Below are 14,591 nucleotides of genomic sequence, written 5' to 3' on the forward strand. Positions count from 1 at the left end.
CTTCCAGGGATAGGAGAATTCCAAAGGGTGCTGCAGACAGGGATTGGCCCAAGGTCAGAGTGGCACAGAAGGTTCGGGAATCAAGGCGTGGATTGCCTTGACAGGCAGGGAAAGAGCTGGACCAAGGGTGGGGAATGGCATGGGGGACAGCTTTGAGGGAGGGTAAAGCCCAGGGCTAAACAAACTCGGGGAGAACATGGGGCTGCAACAGGATGAACCACTTAACAAGGAATCAATAAAATAAATCCAACCGCAACACCATACCTCCAATTCTTTTGCCACTTGGTTCTTGTCTTGGGGTGTCAGTATGACACTGTGCCCCTGTTGTCTGCTTAATGCCCAGACAGGGGTCCTGTAACTTTAAGCACGGTCTGAGAGAGTGGTGGAAAGCTGGTGGAATTCTTTGGGTGTGGTTTTCACACATCCTCCCCCAGGCTCGCTCAGCTGTGTTGTGCAGCATGGACAGAGGGAGTACATCTTTGCTTTTAGCTGGCTCCTTCGTTCTCTGTTTGACAATGCCAGAAGGTTTTCCAGGCCTGTGGCTTTTCCTCCTGGAACTGTTGGGCTTTTCCCCGGCCCGAACATCACCGGGAGCCCTGCGCCCCAGCCCGGAGGGGAGGCCCTGGGATGGGCGTCCTGGATCCAGACTCGGGAGGAGCTGAGCCACTCCTACAGAAAGAACTGTGAATCCACAGCTTTCTCCACAGCGAGAAGGTTTGACTATCTGACATTATTCATTCTGTTTCCTGTGCCTGCCTGCCCCCTGTGTTGTCACTGTGCCTCCCCAAGTCTCAGCTAGCACCAGTGCGTTCGCCAGAGATGGAACCCGGGCTGCCCGCGTGGCAGGCGGGAATTCTACCGCTGAGCCACCAGGGCTGTTTTTGGCTTCCCAAGTCTTGGCCAGCTCAGTCCCTTTAGCACTGCGGCAGCAAAGGCCACTCTCGTGTGCCGCTGGGGGCACCAGGAATGGCCAGTGGGAAACGAAGCCACCAGACTGGAAGAGCCGCAGAGCAACGCTGACAAAAGCACGGAGCCGTCCTTCTGGGGGTGTCAGAGTTCCGAGTTTATTGCCCCAAAGAAAGATAAGCTCCAAAAGGCGATGAGCACCGTGTGCCCTGCTTGTTAAAGGGGGGTGGTAACAGGGGGAGGAAACAGCAGCCAACTAATGGGATAAAAACTGGGGGTGGTAACAGGGGTGACACACAGGGGAAACTTCCAATGAGGTAGCAGGGAGGGAGGGGACCCCGGAGAGCAGCTTATCACTCGAGGCCCTGGATGGAACTTTCTAGGTGGAAGGGAGAGGTCTCTGAGAGACAGACAGGCTCCGGGGTGGGGTTGGGGGGATAACTCAGCAGGAATACAGTGAACTGGGTGGAGGGAGGAATGACGGGCAGATGGAGGGGGGAGGAGAAGGGAGGCTGGAGCATTTTACAAAAAGAGGGGGAGAGGGAGCAACCAGAACTGGGGGAAACTTAAAACACACCCCCAACACTGTGTGTTAAATAAACAGCTTTTTTCACTGTCCTCAAAAACATTCCTTGCTGTGGGAGGGACTGCTGAAACCTGTCTCCTCTGAACTTGTCTCAAATTGAGACAGTTCTCAAACAATGTGGGGTGATTTTTGAACCCTGGAGGAAAATAGGTCCACTTCAGTTGGGTTTCATGGCCCATCAAGGAACTTTCCATTGAATGGCAAACAAGAGTTGACTTTCAGTTTCAAGGGCAATGCAGAAAAAAAGCATCCTTAACATCCACAACAGAGGACTCTTCAGGACTCATCAGATTACTTAATTGGGCTTAAAAGTGTATAAGGGCTTGCTACCACTGGGTCTAAGTCTCACACTATTTCACTGACAGCTCTGACATCTTGTACCAGCCTGTGTTCATTAGTATGTAGCTCCTTTACCAGCAGGAGATGAGTTCTATATTGTGGCTCACATGCCCTCAGTGGTCCATCTTGCAAAACTTAGCAATTCATTCATCTAACCCTCTTCTACCTTCTAAGTTCAAAGAATAATTTTTTCTGCCCAACCAGTTTTTTCCGTCAGGCTCAAATGGAATCCTTACTGGTTCCACTGCTTTGATTTCCCTGGAATTCCATTGGTCCACATCAACACAGTGACAGTGTTTTCCACCTCCTCTGGCATTCTATCTACTGCATTTGGTTGCATTTTAACAACACGAAGAAAACTCGAGCCTCCAGAGCTTGAATTTCAGAAACACATAATTGTATTTGTCAATTTTCAACTATTGTTTGTGAATTTAATTGACTCAAAATATCTCTTCCTAACAAAGGCATTGGGCATTCAGGCATATACTGAAACTGATTCATTAACCACTCCCTACCTGTCTTGAATTTTAAGGGTTGCAAAAATGGCATATTTTAGCTCTTCCTGGGGGCACCAATGACATTTACAGTATCTTGGCTAAGGTTCCTTTATGTGTATATAGTACAGAAGAAGCTGCCCCTAGATCCACCGGAAAATCTACCTGTGTCACTCCCCAGTGTCAGGGTCCCCAGGGTTTCAGGTGGGGATGACTCTCCTGGTTCCCTCCAAGCTACATCTAATGTTAAAAGCCTTGTGGCCCGGTCAAGAGGTGCCTGTTGGTTCCTGGCCGGTCACACTTCCAATGATCCCCCTGTTTCTCTCTTGCCCCCTGATTTCTACCCAGAGGCCGATTGTCAGAGCCCCCCCTCCCTGGGTGTCTCCATCTCTTGTTCTGTAACTCCCCCTTGGCCTTCGGGCTCAAAAATGCTTTTAGGAGTTTCCTATTCCTGCTTTCCTTGATATTCTTGACATTATTCTATACTTCCTGAGCTCTTTACTATAATCTGTTCCGGTACCTAGAATCTACCCTTTGCAGTCTCTGAAGTTTCTTTCTAATATCTGGAGCCGGTTGTCCCAAAAATACTGTTGCTGACTGTAATGCATCTCCCTCCCTTTCAGGGTGCAGGTCCCTGTACTTTCTGGCCACGCCATAGTGAGTCACTGGTGAAAATCAGAAGGGCATTCATCTTTTCCTTGAACCTCTTGATATAACTTTGACATATCCATAGCTTTCGGAATAGCATGTTTTATCCCAAACATAATTAATCTTTGATATCCAGTTATAACTGTCTTTGAGCCATGTTCTTTGGATCCCACCAGGGATGTGCAGGAGGGAAATATTGATCCAGGGTTCCTTGCTGAACATTCTGAGCATGTCCTCTCTCAGCCTCTTCCCCCACTTTTGCCATTATCACAATTCCCCCACCTGCAGTTAAAGGTGGGTCTGAAACTGCCTTACTGAAATCCCAGGGGTCTTTGCCTTGAACTCACTGGATTAGGGCACTGGAGGATCTCCCTGAAAAATCTTTCGAGTGCACTGGAGTCCTCTTGATCCTCTGAATCCATGGAGAAAAGAAGGAGCATGGTTCCATCTGGGTCACTAAAAATGGTCTCCAAAACCCGGATAAATGAAATCCTCAAACAGGATCATTTTAGTATTAGCGAGTTCGGCATTACTTTGTGCTGGTAAGGGCGTGTGGAGCGGATAGTTTCAGCCACACACACACACAAAACTTTTCACTTAGTTATCTGTTTCTAGCAAACAAAGAAATCGATGGTCATCCATTCTCAATTACATAATCCTCTTCATTAGTTAGTATTCTAACCTCTATTGGTTAGAGCCTTCTTGCTTCTCATCCTAATTAGCACACATTTCTCTGACTCTTTATTATCTTTTTCCAAGGCAGTGAGTTATCCAGCATAAACAAAATTGCCTTTATTAATCTCTTCATTGTCTAATGGTCTCTGCAACAACTCCTTGGATGGCTATAAACCCTGCATTTCACATGTCCACTTTGCAGCTTTGTTCACTGAAGCTCTTAAGTGTTAGTTTAGCAAAACTAAAAGGTTCCCTGATTTTCACAATCAAACTCTAATAATAACACCCTCTGGAAAGAAGTTTAGCTACCAGTTCACTAAGAGTTGAACTTACACTGCTAAAGATTAATTTTAAAAACTAATAAAAGTTATAAAATTGCAAGCTTGATAACCTGCTGTAGAGCTTTGAAGCAGGAAGGACTAGGGGTTAACAGAACATGTTTTGGAAAAGGGGCAGATGTGGATGGCAGGTGTTGGAAGGAAGAAGTTGGTTTGTCTTCCCCCACAGTCTTGGGGCCAATGGCAGCAGAAATTATTTCATTGTCTTCTTTATGGACTGTCAAGCTGACGTAAAACCTGCCATGGAGGGAATTGTACAAAGGCTTCACCCAGGGAGACTCTTTGCACTGGTTTCCAGAGGAGAAAGGAGTCTATGCCCCAACAACCCTATAGCTCAGCGAGGGGCTCACGGGGTTCCTCCTGCACCTCCGGCATGAGGAACAGCACCCCACTGCTTCCCCTGCAAAGGCTGATCCCAGTGGATGCTCCCAGCCAGGCCCTGGGTTTACTGTGCCAAACCAGCGAGTGGCCACATCTGAAACCCAGGTGGAAGCAGCAGGTTGGTGATTCTCTCACAGGGACTGAGCTCTGTGGGGCTGCTGGCCCTTACCCACGGCCTCTGCCCAGAAGCTGCTTGGGGGATCCCTCTCTTGGTGAGCAAACAAACATAAATGGACCCTTTGGGCTTCACCTGGGCCTTTGTGGTTGTTGCGGTGCCCAGCCCGTGGTCACTCACACTGACACTTCACTGCACAGCAAAGCCAGGCTTAGTGCCTGCTCCACGGTGCAGGAAGGAACTAAGAACATGAGATGCCACAGACGGGACACTGACACAGCAGATGAACAACTTGCTGAGCTGTAACTCAAGTCTTAAACGGATTAAAAGAAAAATAGTGAGGCCTCTCCTGTCCTGCGAGACTTTCAAGCGCTCTTCAGTCACTAAATGGCTCCAAATGGGCTGGAGAGGGACTTGGCATAAGGGCCATGAACGACAGAACAAGGGGGAATGGCTTCACACTGTGAGACAGCAGGGTTATTGGAAAGAAAATCTTCCTGCAAGGGTCACGATGCCTTGTCACAGGCTGCCCAAAGAAATTGCGTCTGCCCCATTCCTGAAAGTGTCCTGGGTCGTTGTGGATGGGACTTGCAGTAACCTGGTCTAGTGGAAGGTGTTCCTGCCCATGGCAGGGTATGGGAAAGAGAGGATCTTTGGGGTCCCTCCCAGCCCAAGCCATTCCGTGACTCTATGACTTCATGTGTCTGTTACCCAGGGGTGAGGTGTGCTGCCTGGCAACGGGAATTGTGATGAAAAGGGGTTCGAGCAGAGCAGGCTCCAGTCCTCTGAAGGACACGGAAGGAGGAAGGAGCCTGTTGGCTACTCACGATTTTATTATTGCTTTTGCTGACCCCTGACAGACCCAGCTGGGCAGGAAGGCTTGTGACCAAGCAGGGACTGACTGTGTGCAGACATGGCAGCATCCCTGGACACACTCAGCCTCTCCCAGATGCTGGATCTCGCCATCGGGACGCCCCAGAAGGGGATCATGCACTTTGCAGCCATGAGAAAACTGCTGCAGGCCGTGCTGGAGCACCTGGACGTGCAGTACCTGACCAGCCAGGAGCCGTGGCCGGGCCAGCTCAGTGGCCCCTCACTTGCTGATGTGGCCACTGACATGGCAGAAATGAAGAAAGAGATGGAAGACTACAAGAAACACATGTCCGAGGTAGAGGCTCTTCCCAGCCCCCGGGGCACTCCCCCAGCAGACAGCCCCTCCCCGCCTCCTCAGACAGCACTGCTTGGCACTGCCCTCACTGCCCCGGCACAGCCCCTGGCAGGGGCTCTTTGCCACCTGGATGGGCCTCAGTGCTCTGGCACCGAGCCGGGCTGGGGCAGGTGGCACTGGGACTCTCCCTGCCCACCTGGATTGCCACGGGCTGCCCGTGGCAGGGTGGGGCTCTTTGGGGTGTTGCTGCCCTGGCCATCACCTCTGACATCCCTGTTGGTTGGACTGTTCCACAGGTTCTTCGTGAGGAGTTTGGTGGGATAAAGGCAGAACTTTCCCACCTCTCCGAGGACATGAAGAAGTTCCAGGAGAGACAGGTCTGTGCAGACCACTGTGATAGTGAAGGTTGTTTTCCTCACAGACACTCCACAACTTGCATCTCTCACCATTTTCTCCTACAGTCCTCCATGGCTGCGGACATGAAAAAGATCCAGAAGATGCAGGACAAGGTGAAGTGCTGCTGGGAGCAAGTTTTGGGTCTGAGAGAGCAGCCTGGACCCTCGGCCCTGCTGGCTGGAGGCTCAGTACCCTTGGCCCTGCCAGATGCATGGACCGTGCTGCCTGCAGAGCCCTGCCAGCCTGGCTGAGCCCGGCCCTGCGCTGTCCCCAGGGCTCCACAAAGCACAGCAGGGGTCAGGGCCTTGCAGGTCCCCACTGACCCTCCCACAGGCTCACTGCCACCACTCCTCTCTCCTAGAACATGACTCTCATCCGGGATCTCCATGAGGAAATGGACAGGATAAAGACAACACAGAACCGCATGGAAGGAGACGTAAAGAAGGTTAAGGAGTCGCTTCCCATAGTAAGCTGTTAGATCGTGTAATCTTTAGGCTCTCATGGGGAACATCAATGTGATTCCAAGAGCAGGGTTTGGGATCAGGGTCTCAGGACCAGGTGGAGGAGCCTGGGTCTGCCCATGTAGCTGAAGGGCCCCCACGCTGGGACCACAGGATGTCCGTGCCCTGACTCTACCATCACTGGCTTTCCAGATGAAGAAGATGGGAGGGGAATTTAAAAAGCTGAAGGAGGATGCAGCCAAATGGAAAGAAGAAATTAGCAACGAGATTTCTCAGCAAATTGAGTAAGAGGAGTGGCTTTCATACCCTGTGGGGCTGCAAGGGAGCCCAGGGGGTCTGGCAGCATCCTGGTCTGCAGGCACAGCACAGTGCCCTGCAGCCCTGCAGGGGAAACCCTGACCTTGTCCCCATCCTGCTGGCCAGGGCTTTGCGTCAGGACACAAAACTTGAGCTGCAGAAGATGGGAGAGCAGCAGGAGATGAGGTATTCCACCCTGGAGCAGCTGGTGACTGAGACAGCCAACCAAGTGAACGAGCAGGTGAGGTCCTGGGGGAGCACTCCCACCACCCCTGGCTTGGTGCCCGAGTCCTGCAGGGGTTCCTGGCCATATTCTCTGACTGGCTGGGGCCACCTTGCACTGTTGATTCCATTCATCCCACCTCTGAGCCAATTTCTTCTGCCTCTCCTGCAGTTTGGCAATACAGGAGAGGCAACTCTGAGCCTACTGGAGGAGCTGGAGGATGGGAATGGAGACTGCTCCAGTTGCACCCTCAAAATCAGAGCGTATTTAGGGAAGCTCCTCCAGCGCTATGAGAAACTCCAGGAAAAGGTGGAAATCCTGGAGTCCCGGCAGATGCCCAGGGAAAAGCTCAAGAAAATGATGAAGAATTGGGGACAGGTAGGCTGTGGGCAGCATGGGGGACTGAGGACATCCCCCAGCTGGATGTGCTGTAGTCTGGGGGAGGCCAAACTGCCCAAATTGGCCTGGACCGGTCAGCAACATGGATGCAGATTAAAGCCTTGATGTAAATGTCCTGTTGATTCTGAGAGCTCATGGCCACAGGCTGAGAAATGCTGGTCTGCCCTGTGGAGCAGCCAGACCCCCTTTTGTTCAGTGCCATGCTTTTCCTTCCCTGAAGCTGGAGCATGACCATGAGCGGCTGCACTACATGGAGGAAACACTTGTACAGATGAAAGAAGACTGTGAGAAGCTCAGCTTTGTTTCTGGGAGCCTGCAGAAAGACGCTGAACAAAAGCAGAAAGCAATCGAGGTGTGTGGCTGAAACTCCTGTGGTGCCAGAGCATTCCCCAAGCCCTCGTGATTCCAGGCAGGGAACACAAGAATGTCTCTGGCTGAGACTTTCAGCACTGTGCTGGTTGCAAGTGCCTCTCCTCAAGGTTTTTGGGCAAGGGGAGTGGGTTGTGTTCTCCTGGCCAGGAGGCAGCTCCAGCCTTGCTGTGGTGTCATGGGTTCCTTTTTGTACTGAAAGATGCTGTTCCAGTCTCTGGAGAAGGTGCAGAAAGAGAAAACAGATGAGCAGGACATGATGGCAGCAATGGACATGGTACAGTCTCAATGGGCCTCTCTGCCAGCCCAAGGGTTTCCAGGCAGGGTGCCAAATGCCCCTTGTCCCTTGGGGGCTGGGTGGCAGAACTGGCCTGGGGAGGGAGAATTTCCTGAGCATGTTGGGGTTCCCTCACCCTCCCGATGGTGGGACCAAACCCACCAGGGTGATGGGGCACATGGGGCCACAGCACCCTGAAAGGGGCACGATGGCCTGGAGGAAGCACTTCTCCCTCTGCCCCTCACACGCGCTGGCCCTGCCTGTCGTTCCTCATCCCTTTCCCCACCGCTCTCCTGCCGTTCCCCTCTGCTAGAAGGCGGACAAAGCCGCCCTGGGCAGCAAAGTCAACTGCAGCCAATTTGAAGCTCATATGGAGCGTCTGGATAAGAGGATGCAGGAGTTGCAGAGCCAGATTTCGGGCCAGGAGGAGCAATGGAACAATATGCAGCAGCAGCTCAGCAGTGTGGTGGAAGAAAAGGTGAGGAGTACCTTGTCCCCAAAATGACAAACTGGCACCTTTGGGACTGGACAGCCTGAGGCAGCATCCCTCTGAGGATCCCCCTCCAGGCTTTTCCCTGGAGAGCTCCATGTCACATCCCGGGGCAGCTGCTGAGGCTGTGCACCTGTTCACAGCTGGATCGCCTGGAGCTGAAGGCTTTCAGCTCCCAGATGGAGGAGACGTGGAACAGGAACATGGAGGAACTTGAGAACAGGCTGTTGCGTGACAGTGCTGCTGGGATTAAGAAGTGAGTGTGATGCAGATTCTGAAGGCTTTGGGGACAGCAATGGTCCCATTCCCTCCAGCTGTCCCACACGCTCCCCGTGTGCTCCCCTGCCTTGGGACCAATTCAGCTGCTCAATGAACCAGGGGGATGCTGATGAAGTAGCTGCAGCTTCTCCTTCCACCAGCAGCAGGTTCCACACAGGAAAGGAGGCACAAGGACAGGGCACCTGCAGGACAGTGGGACAGTGGGACAGTGCCCTCCCAAAGCAAAATGGGGCTGTGGGTGCAAAGGTTCCCAGAAGCCAGGGTGGGAGATGGGAACTGCTCCTCCCAGGCAGGGCTGTGGGACGCAGGTCCCAGAGCTGGGTCGTGCCCTGCCCTCCTGGCCGTGCACACAGGGGACTTTGGTGCCAGAGAGGGGCTGAAAGTGCTGCAGGGGCTGCTTGGGATGGTGACACGGGTGCCTGTGCCCTTCAGCTGGCATCATCCAGCACGCTGGGGATGGGGAGAAACAGGCTCAAGAGCCCACGGGTCAGCCTGCAAACGCCGTGACCCTGTGCAGTGACCTGCCCGGCACCCGGCTGCTGCCAGCCGCTGCTGCCTGTGTGCGGGCAGGGCTGTGGCCCCAGGAGCTCCCCCAGCCCTCTTCTCTCACCCTCCTTAGGCAGCTGCCAGTCCCTTTCTCGTGCCTGTCCTGTGACCGCATGCTCACCGTGCAGGTCCCTGGCCAGTGAGTAGCGCCAGTGCATCGGGGGCAGCGGGGCTGGCATGGGGGGAGATGGGTGCCAGCAGTGACCGCTGTGCTGGGCACAGGGTGACAGGGTCTGCTTGGGAGGCCCTGATGTGGGGAGCCCCTCTGCAGCCCTGCCGGCAGCAGGGGTGTGGGCACTCATCCCAAGGGCTACAGGCAGCGGGGTACCATGGGGTACAATCCTCTGGGTTTGGGGGTGCTGCCTCCAAGAGGAACAGGTTGTTTGTCCCCTGTCACACCCCTGTGACTCCTGCCCTCCCCAGGTGCCCCGAGACACTCCCGTATTTGCAGCCGCTGCCCCCCAGCAAGGAGCCACCGCACAGCCAAAGGTAAGGGCCCTGAGGACACATGCCCAGCTCCCGGGGTGCAGGCACGCCCTGACACAGCAAGGAGGGCTTTTCCCGGTGTGGCACAGGCTTTTGCTTCCTGCTTGGGGCTCCTGCAGCAGGTGGACAGGAGCTGGGAGGGACATGCCCCTGCAGGCAGCACTGCCAGTCCCCTCCCTGGCACAGCAGGGTGAAGCCCAGGATGCCACAGGGCTGGGCACTGAGTGTCCTCTGACCCATCCCACAGGAGGCCGGTGGCCCATGGCAGGTTCCCCCGTGTGCCACTGAGCTCAGGGGACCATCAGAACAGCAGTTCCATGGTGCAGAACATCAGGGCTTCTGTCCAGAGAAGCGGTCAGCAACAGGCCTTGACAGTCCAGAAAAAGGTAGGGATTATGAAGGTGGGGACACAGAATGATGACTGAGGCTTGATGGCATTGCTGACTATCCAGAGGGAATCTGCCTTCAGTCCCCAGGGATACCTGGGTTGGGAGGATTATTAGGGGATGCTGGATTGGTTGGGCCCAGCATTTCAGCTTGTTGCCCTCTCCTCCTCAGCCCAGTGTGACCCAGCTGCTGGACAGTGATGGACACATCTTAAGGGGCCGTAAAGTCCAGCATCCTACGGCGATCAGGGCACAGGATACATCAGGTATGGCCCTGTTAGGGCATGGGGGTCAACGAGGACAGGGGGCTGATTATCTGTGGGGTACCGGCTGGGGGATGAGCTCTGTGTGCAGAGCTGGGCAGGTTGGGATGGGGCTTGGGGCCCTGACCTGCTTTGGAAGGGGCAGAAGCAGAATGGAGGAGAAGGACTGGCTCATGGGGCAGCTGAGCTTGGCTCTCTGAGGGTCTCTCACTAGGCAGGTGACACTTGTGCTGGCCACCCTGGGCCGGCAGAGTCTCTCCAGCCAGGGCCAGTCCCTGGCAATGAGGGACTCACCCTTGGCCTTCAACCCCCAGGCCCTGCCGCCTCACGAGGGCCCCGGCCAAGCACAGCCCCCCGACACATCTCGAGTGCACCAGGGCTCGTCCAGCCTCTCCAGCCCCTCCGGACATCCACAGCCCCCAGCCAGCTGGAAAGGACTCCGCGCCCAGTGCTCGATCTGGGACATCTCCTCAGAAGCGAGAAACGCCTGTGACGCTGCTGTTGAGAAGCATGATGTTTTAGTTCTATTAAGTTGTAGTATTTAGTTGTATTTAGTTGTATTATAAGTTAATAAAACCCGTTAAACTGTAGGCAGAGCCTTGTCTCAGCAGCCTGTCTCTTCCCCGGGCTCCCTGACGCTCCTTAAGCTCCTGGCCCCGCTGTGGCCGGCCCCAGGCCGAGCAGACGGAGCCCTGGGGGGCCGGGCCCTGAGGCTGCTGCCGGTCCCGCGGCGCCCGCGGGGCAGCTCTGACAGCCGGGCCCGCTGTGGCAGCGGGAGCAGCGCTGCACAGCCGCGGCCCTGCCGGGCTGGGCGGCCTCGGGCAGATCCCCGGGGGGCCCGGCTGGCACTGCCGGCGCTGAAAGGCTCACATGGACAGCAGCAAAAGGTGTGCTCAACTGTGGGGCTGTCCAGAGGGGAATCTGCCAGCAGGGAATGACCAGCAGGGCAACCTCCACTCAGCTGAGCTTCCTGAGCCAAGCAGAAAGAAGCTCTGCCGAGCCCAGGCAAACCAAGCCCAGGGAAGTGCAGCTGAGTGGTAGGAAAGGAGTAGCAGCTACCTCCAGGATCAACCTACAGTGCACTGAAGTGGTGGAAACACCAACACAGGCGCCTGTGCAGAGCTGAGCCCCAGCTGCCAGCCCCCTACTCTGATGGCCCAGCTTCCAAGGCCTTTGTTTGTCCTTCTGTTTTTTTGGGGTTTGGGCCAGGGGTGTGGGAAACATTAGCCATGGGAGCTCCCCCACCTTTGTTTCCCAGCAATCATGTGGCACAGCAGGCAGAAATGGTCCCCACATTGCTTTTGTCAGTGGAAACTATATAGGTGTGATCTATAGGATGGTTTTGTCATCTTGTATTTGTTGGCAGTGGTTTTGTGGTTAAAACATCTTCCCTTTCTGTAAAGTTTTGCTAATATTGCTATTGTGTTGTAAATGCATGTCTTACTCCATTACCTTGGGCTTTCAGTAAATTGTTCTCTCAGCCCACAGCGCCTCCTTTATTTTCTCTCCCTTGCTGGAAGGGGCAAGGGGACAGGGAGTGGCTTATTAATTTCCTGCTGGTGGTAAAACTAGCACACAAGGGAACTGTTGAACTCTGAGATACAAGAGAACCCCAAAAACCTATTCAAATCAAATTGTTTTTAAAGCTCTGATTCCGGGCAGTCTGGGACTGGTTTAGCTCAGCTTTGGTGTTACAAGTGTGGAGGTTGGCCTGCACTGTGCACTGCAGCACTGCCTGGAAACCCCAGAGCCAGAGCAGGGTCTGGGGTCAGGGCAGGCATGTGCAGCAGCAGCAGCAGCAGCTCTGTGGGATGCAGCACACACTGCCAAGCTCTGCTGCCAGTTCTCTGTATCACCAGGAACAGCTCTGCATTGGCCAGGCACAGAGAATAATGAGAGATCCTTTTAGGCAAAGGTTTTTAAGGTACTTGTAGACGCCACCTTCCATCATCAGAGCAAAGAGAACCAGCTGCAGATAGGTAACAATAAGGAATTATTTACTGTTCCCATTTCCTATTTGGCCTAATTTAACAGCAAATATAAAAAACACAGCAGGATCATGCACTCAAGCACCACCCCTTCCATGGGCAACTTCTTCATTTCATAACTGACTTTTGTCCCATGACCTCATTTAAACACGTAAAGCAGCCAGGAAGAGAGCTACAGTCTCAGTGCAGTCTTCCAGCCTTTCACTGATGCTATCAAACAATCTGCTAGAAGAGGATAGAACCTGCAGAAAAATAAATTGCATTCCAAAAGGAGAAAAATAAATACAACACTGTCTGAATTCTTGCAGGACCAGCATAATTTTGCTTCAGTCAGAGCTTAAAGGCCTCACCTCAAAAGCTGCTTTCATCTTTCAGAAACTGCATTTTAAAAAACCCAACCTAGCACCATTGCAGCCCTTCATTCCCAACCCCTCCCAGAGATTTAAACCCTCATGGTACTCGCCAGCAGCTCTCTGTCAGTCTTTCCACTAGGGAGATAATCCCAGCAACAGCCAAGCTGGATAAAGCTGCTCCTGGACATAAATTGCAAACTGCTACTGGAGTAAAAGGACACTGAGGGGGTCTCTGCCTGTCACTACATAAATTCCTCCCACTTTTGACTCCTGTTGCAAGCACATCTCCTCACATGAAGACCCCATCCCTGATCCAACCTGCATTACTGATGGTCACACAGGTGGCATCCACAAACTAAAGCTCAAAAACTTCAATTTCTGATCTACCTTCAAGTCAGATATATACAACAGCAGAATTTCACTTAAGCTTTTCTTCTAGCTGCAGCTATCTGAGGAGCAAAGTACAGCATTAATCTGTCGAGTCCAGACCTGCTTTCAAACACATTTTCCTTCACACTTCAGTCCATACAGCCACGGCTAATAACACTCATACATCAGCAATTTCCACTCCTCTGGGGGCAGGGAGGGAGACCACAAATTATTTGAGAGATATCCACAAAGAGTGTCTGAGAAAACCAGGTTTCTACACACCTTACAGCAAACCACTTAGGGGTCCATAAAAATTTCACACCAAGTCCCTTGTAATTGGGAGGGGAGGCTCCAAGAACCACTACTGTCCACTGCGATATTCCAATGATAGAGAAATCTCTGATTTAAGACCTCAAAACCTCACATTATTTTACCAGCTTTGCCCCTTCAGCATGGCAATAAACAGGACTTGTCACTGTTATGGGCCTCAGTCTCTCTACTAAATTAAGGGGGGGGAAATAGCATCTTTTTTTAAAAGATCTGTTATAAGATTAAGTAAATGTTATTTAAAAGGTATGTGTTGCTACTGTTCTGCCTTAAAGTTCACCTCTATAAATCTCCTCAGTACAACAGATAGTTGCCTTGAATTCCTCAGTCTCCTGTAATCAAACCCTGGAATTCAGCTCTGGAAGTCACATTGCCAACATATAAATAATTGTTGTGAGGTTGGTTTAGTGTTTACACATTGGGGGCAGAACACTACAATTTAGTGTAAATATTAATGTAGTTGGTGACAGTTACATGTTCTATGTTTGCAAGCAATTGACACAAAATCAGAGAAAACAGGATCACATAAAAACAGAGCAGGAACAGAATGCAGAAAGCATTGGTCAATGGAGCAGGGAAACCATGCCAGCATTATGACACCATTAAGGCAAAGCTTCTCAAGCAGATTTGTCCTGTCAACACAGGGGCAGAAAGAGATGACTGCATCTAATCTCCATGTCAGCAGAAATACTTCAGTTGCTCCCAGCTGTTGGGCAGAATTTAGCAATTATATAAACCTTACATCCTTCAAGGATGCCTTGCTAGTTCAGACCTTGAAGGATGTTGCTTCTTCAAGTAAATTTGCTAATTTATTATTAAGCACCTGTAAGATCTTGTTGAAGAACCAACAAGCCATTGTGCTAGCTTGTGTCCAAACACAGATTTTAACATTACTCCTCTTGCAGCAAGCATACAATCACTGGTTTAATAATTATATGTATATTTATCATACACAATTCTTACATGTTACATGACCTGACTTTTACATAACTTTGCTTTAAAAGTTTTGTCTGTATTTCTACTGCTTCCTGG

Source organism: Taeniopygia guttata, chromosome 19, assembly GCF_048771995.1.
Source record: "Taeniopygia guttata chromosome 19, bTaeGut7.mat, whole genome shotgun sequence".
NCBI classification, from domain to species: Eukaryota; Metazoa; Chordata; class Aves; order Passeriformes; family Estrildidae; genus Taeniopygia; species Taeniopygia guttata.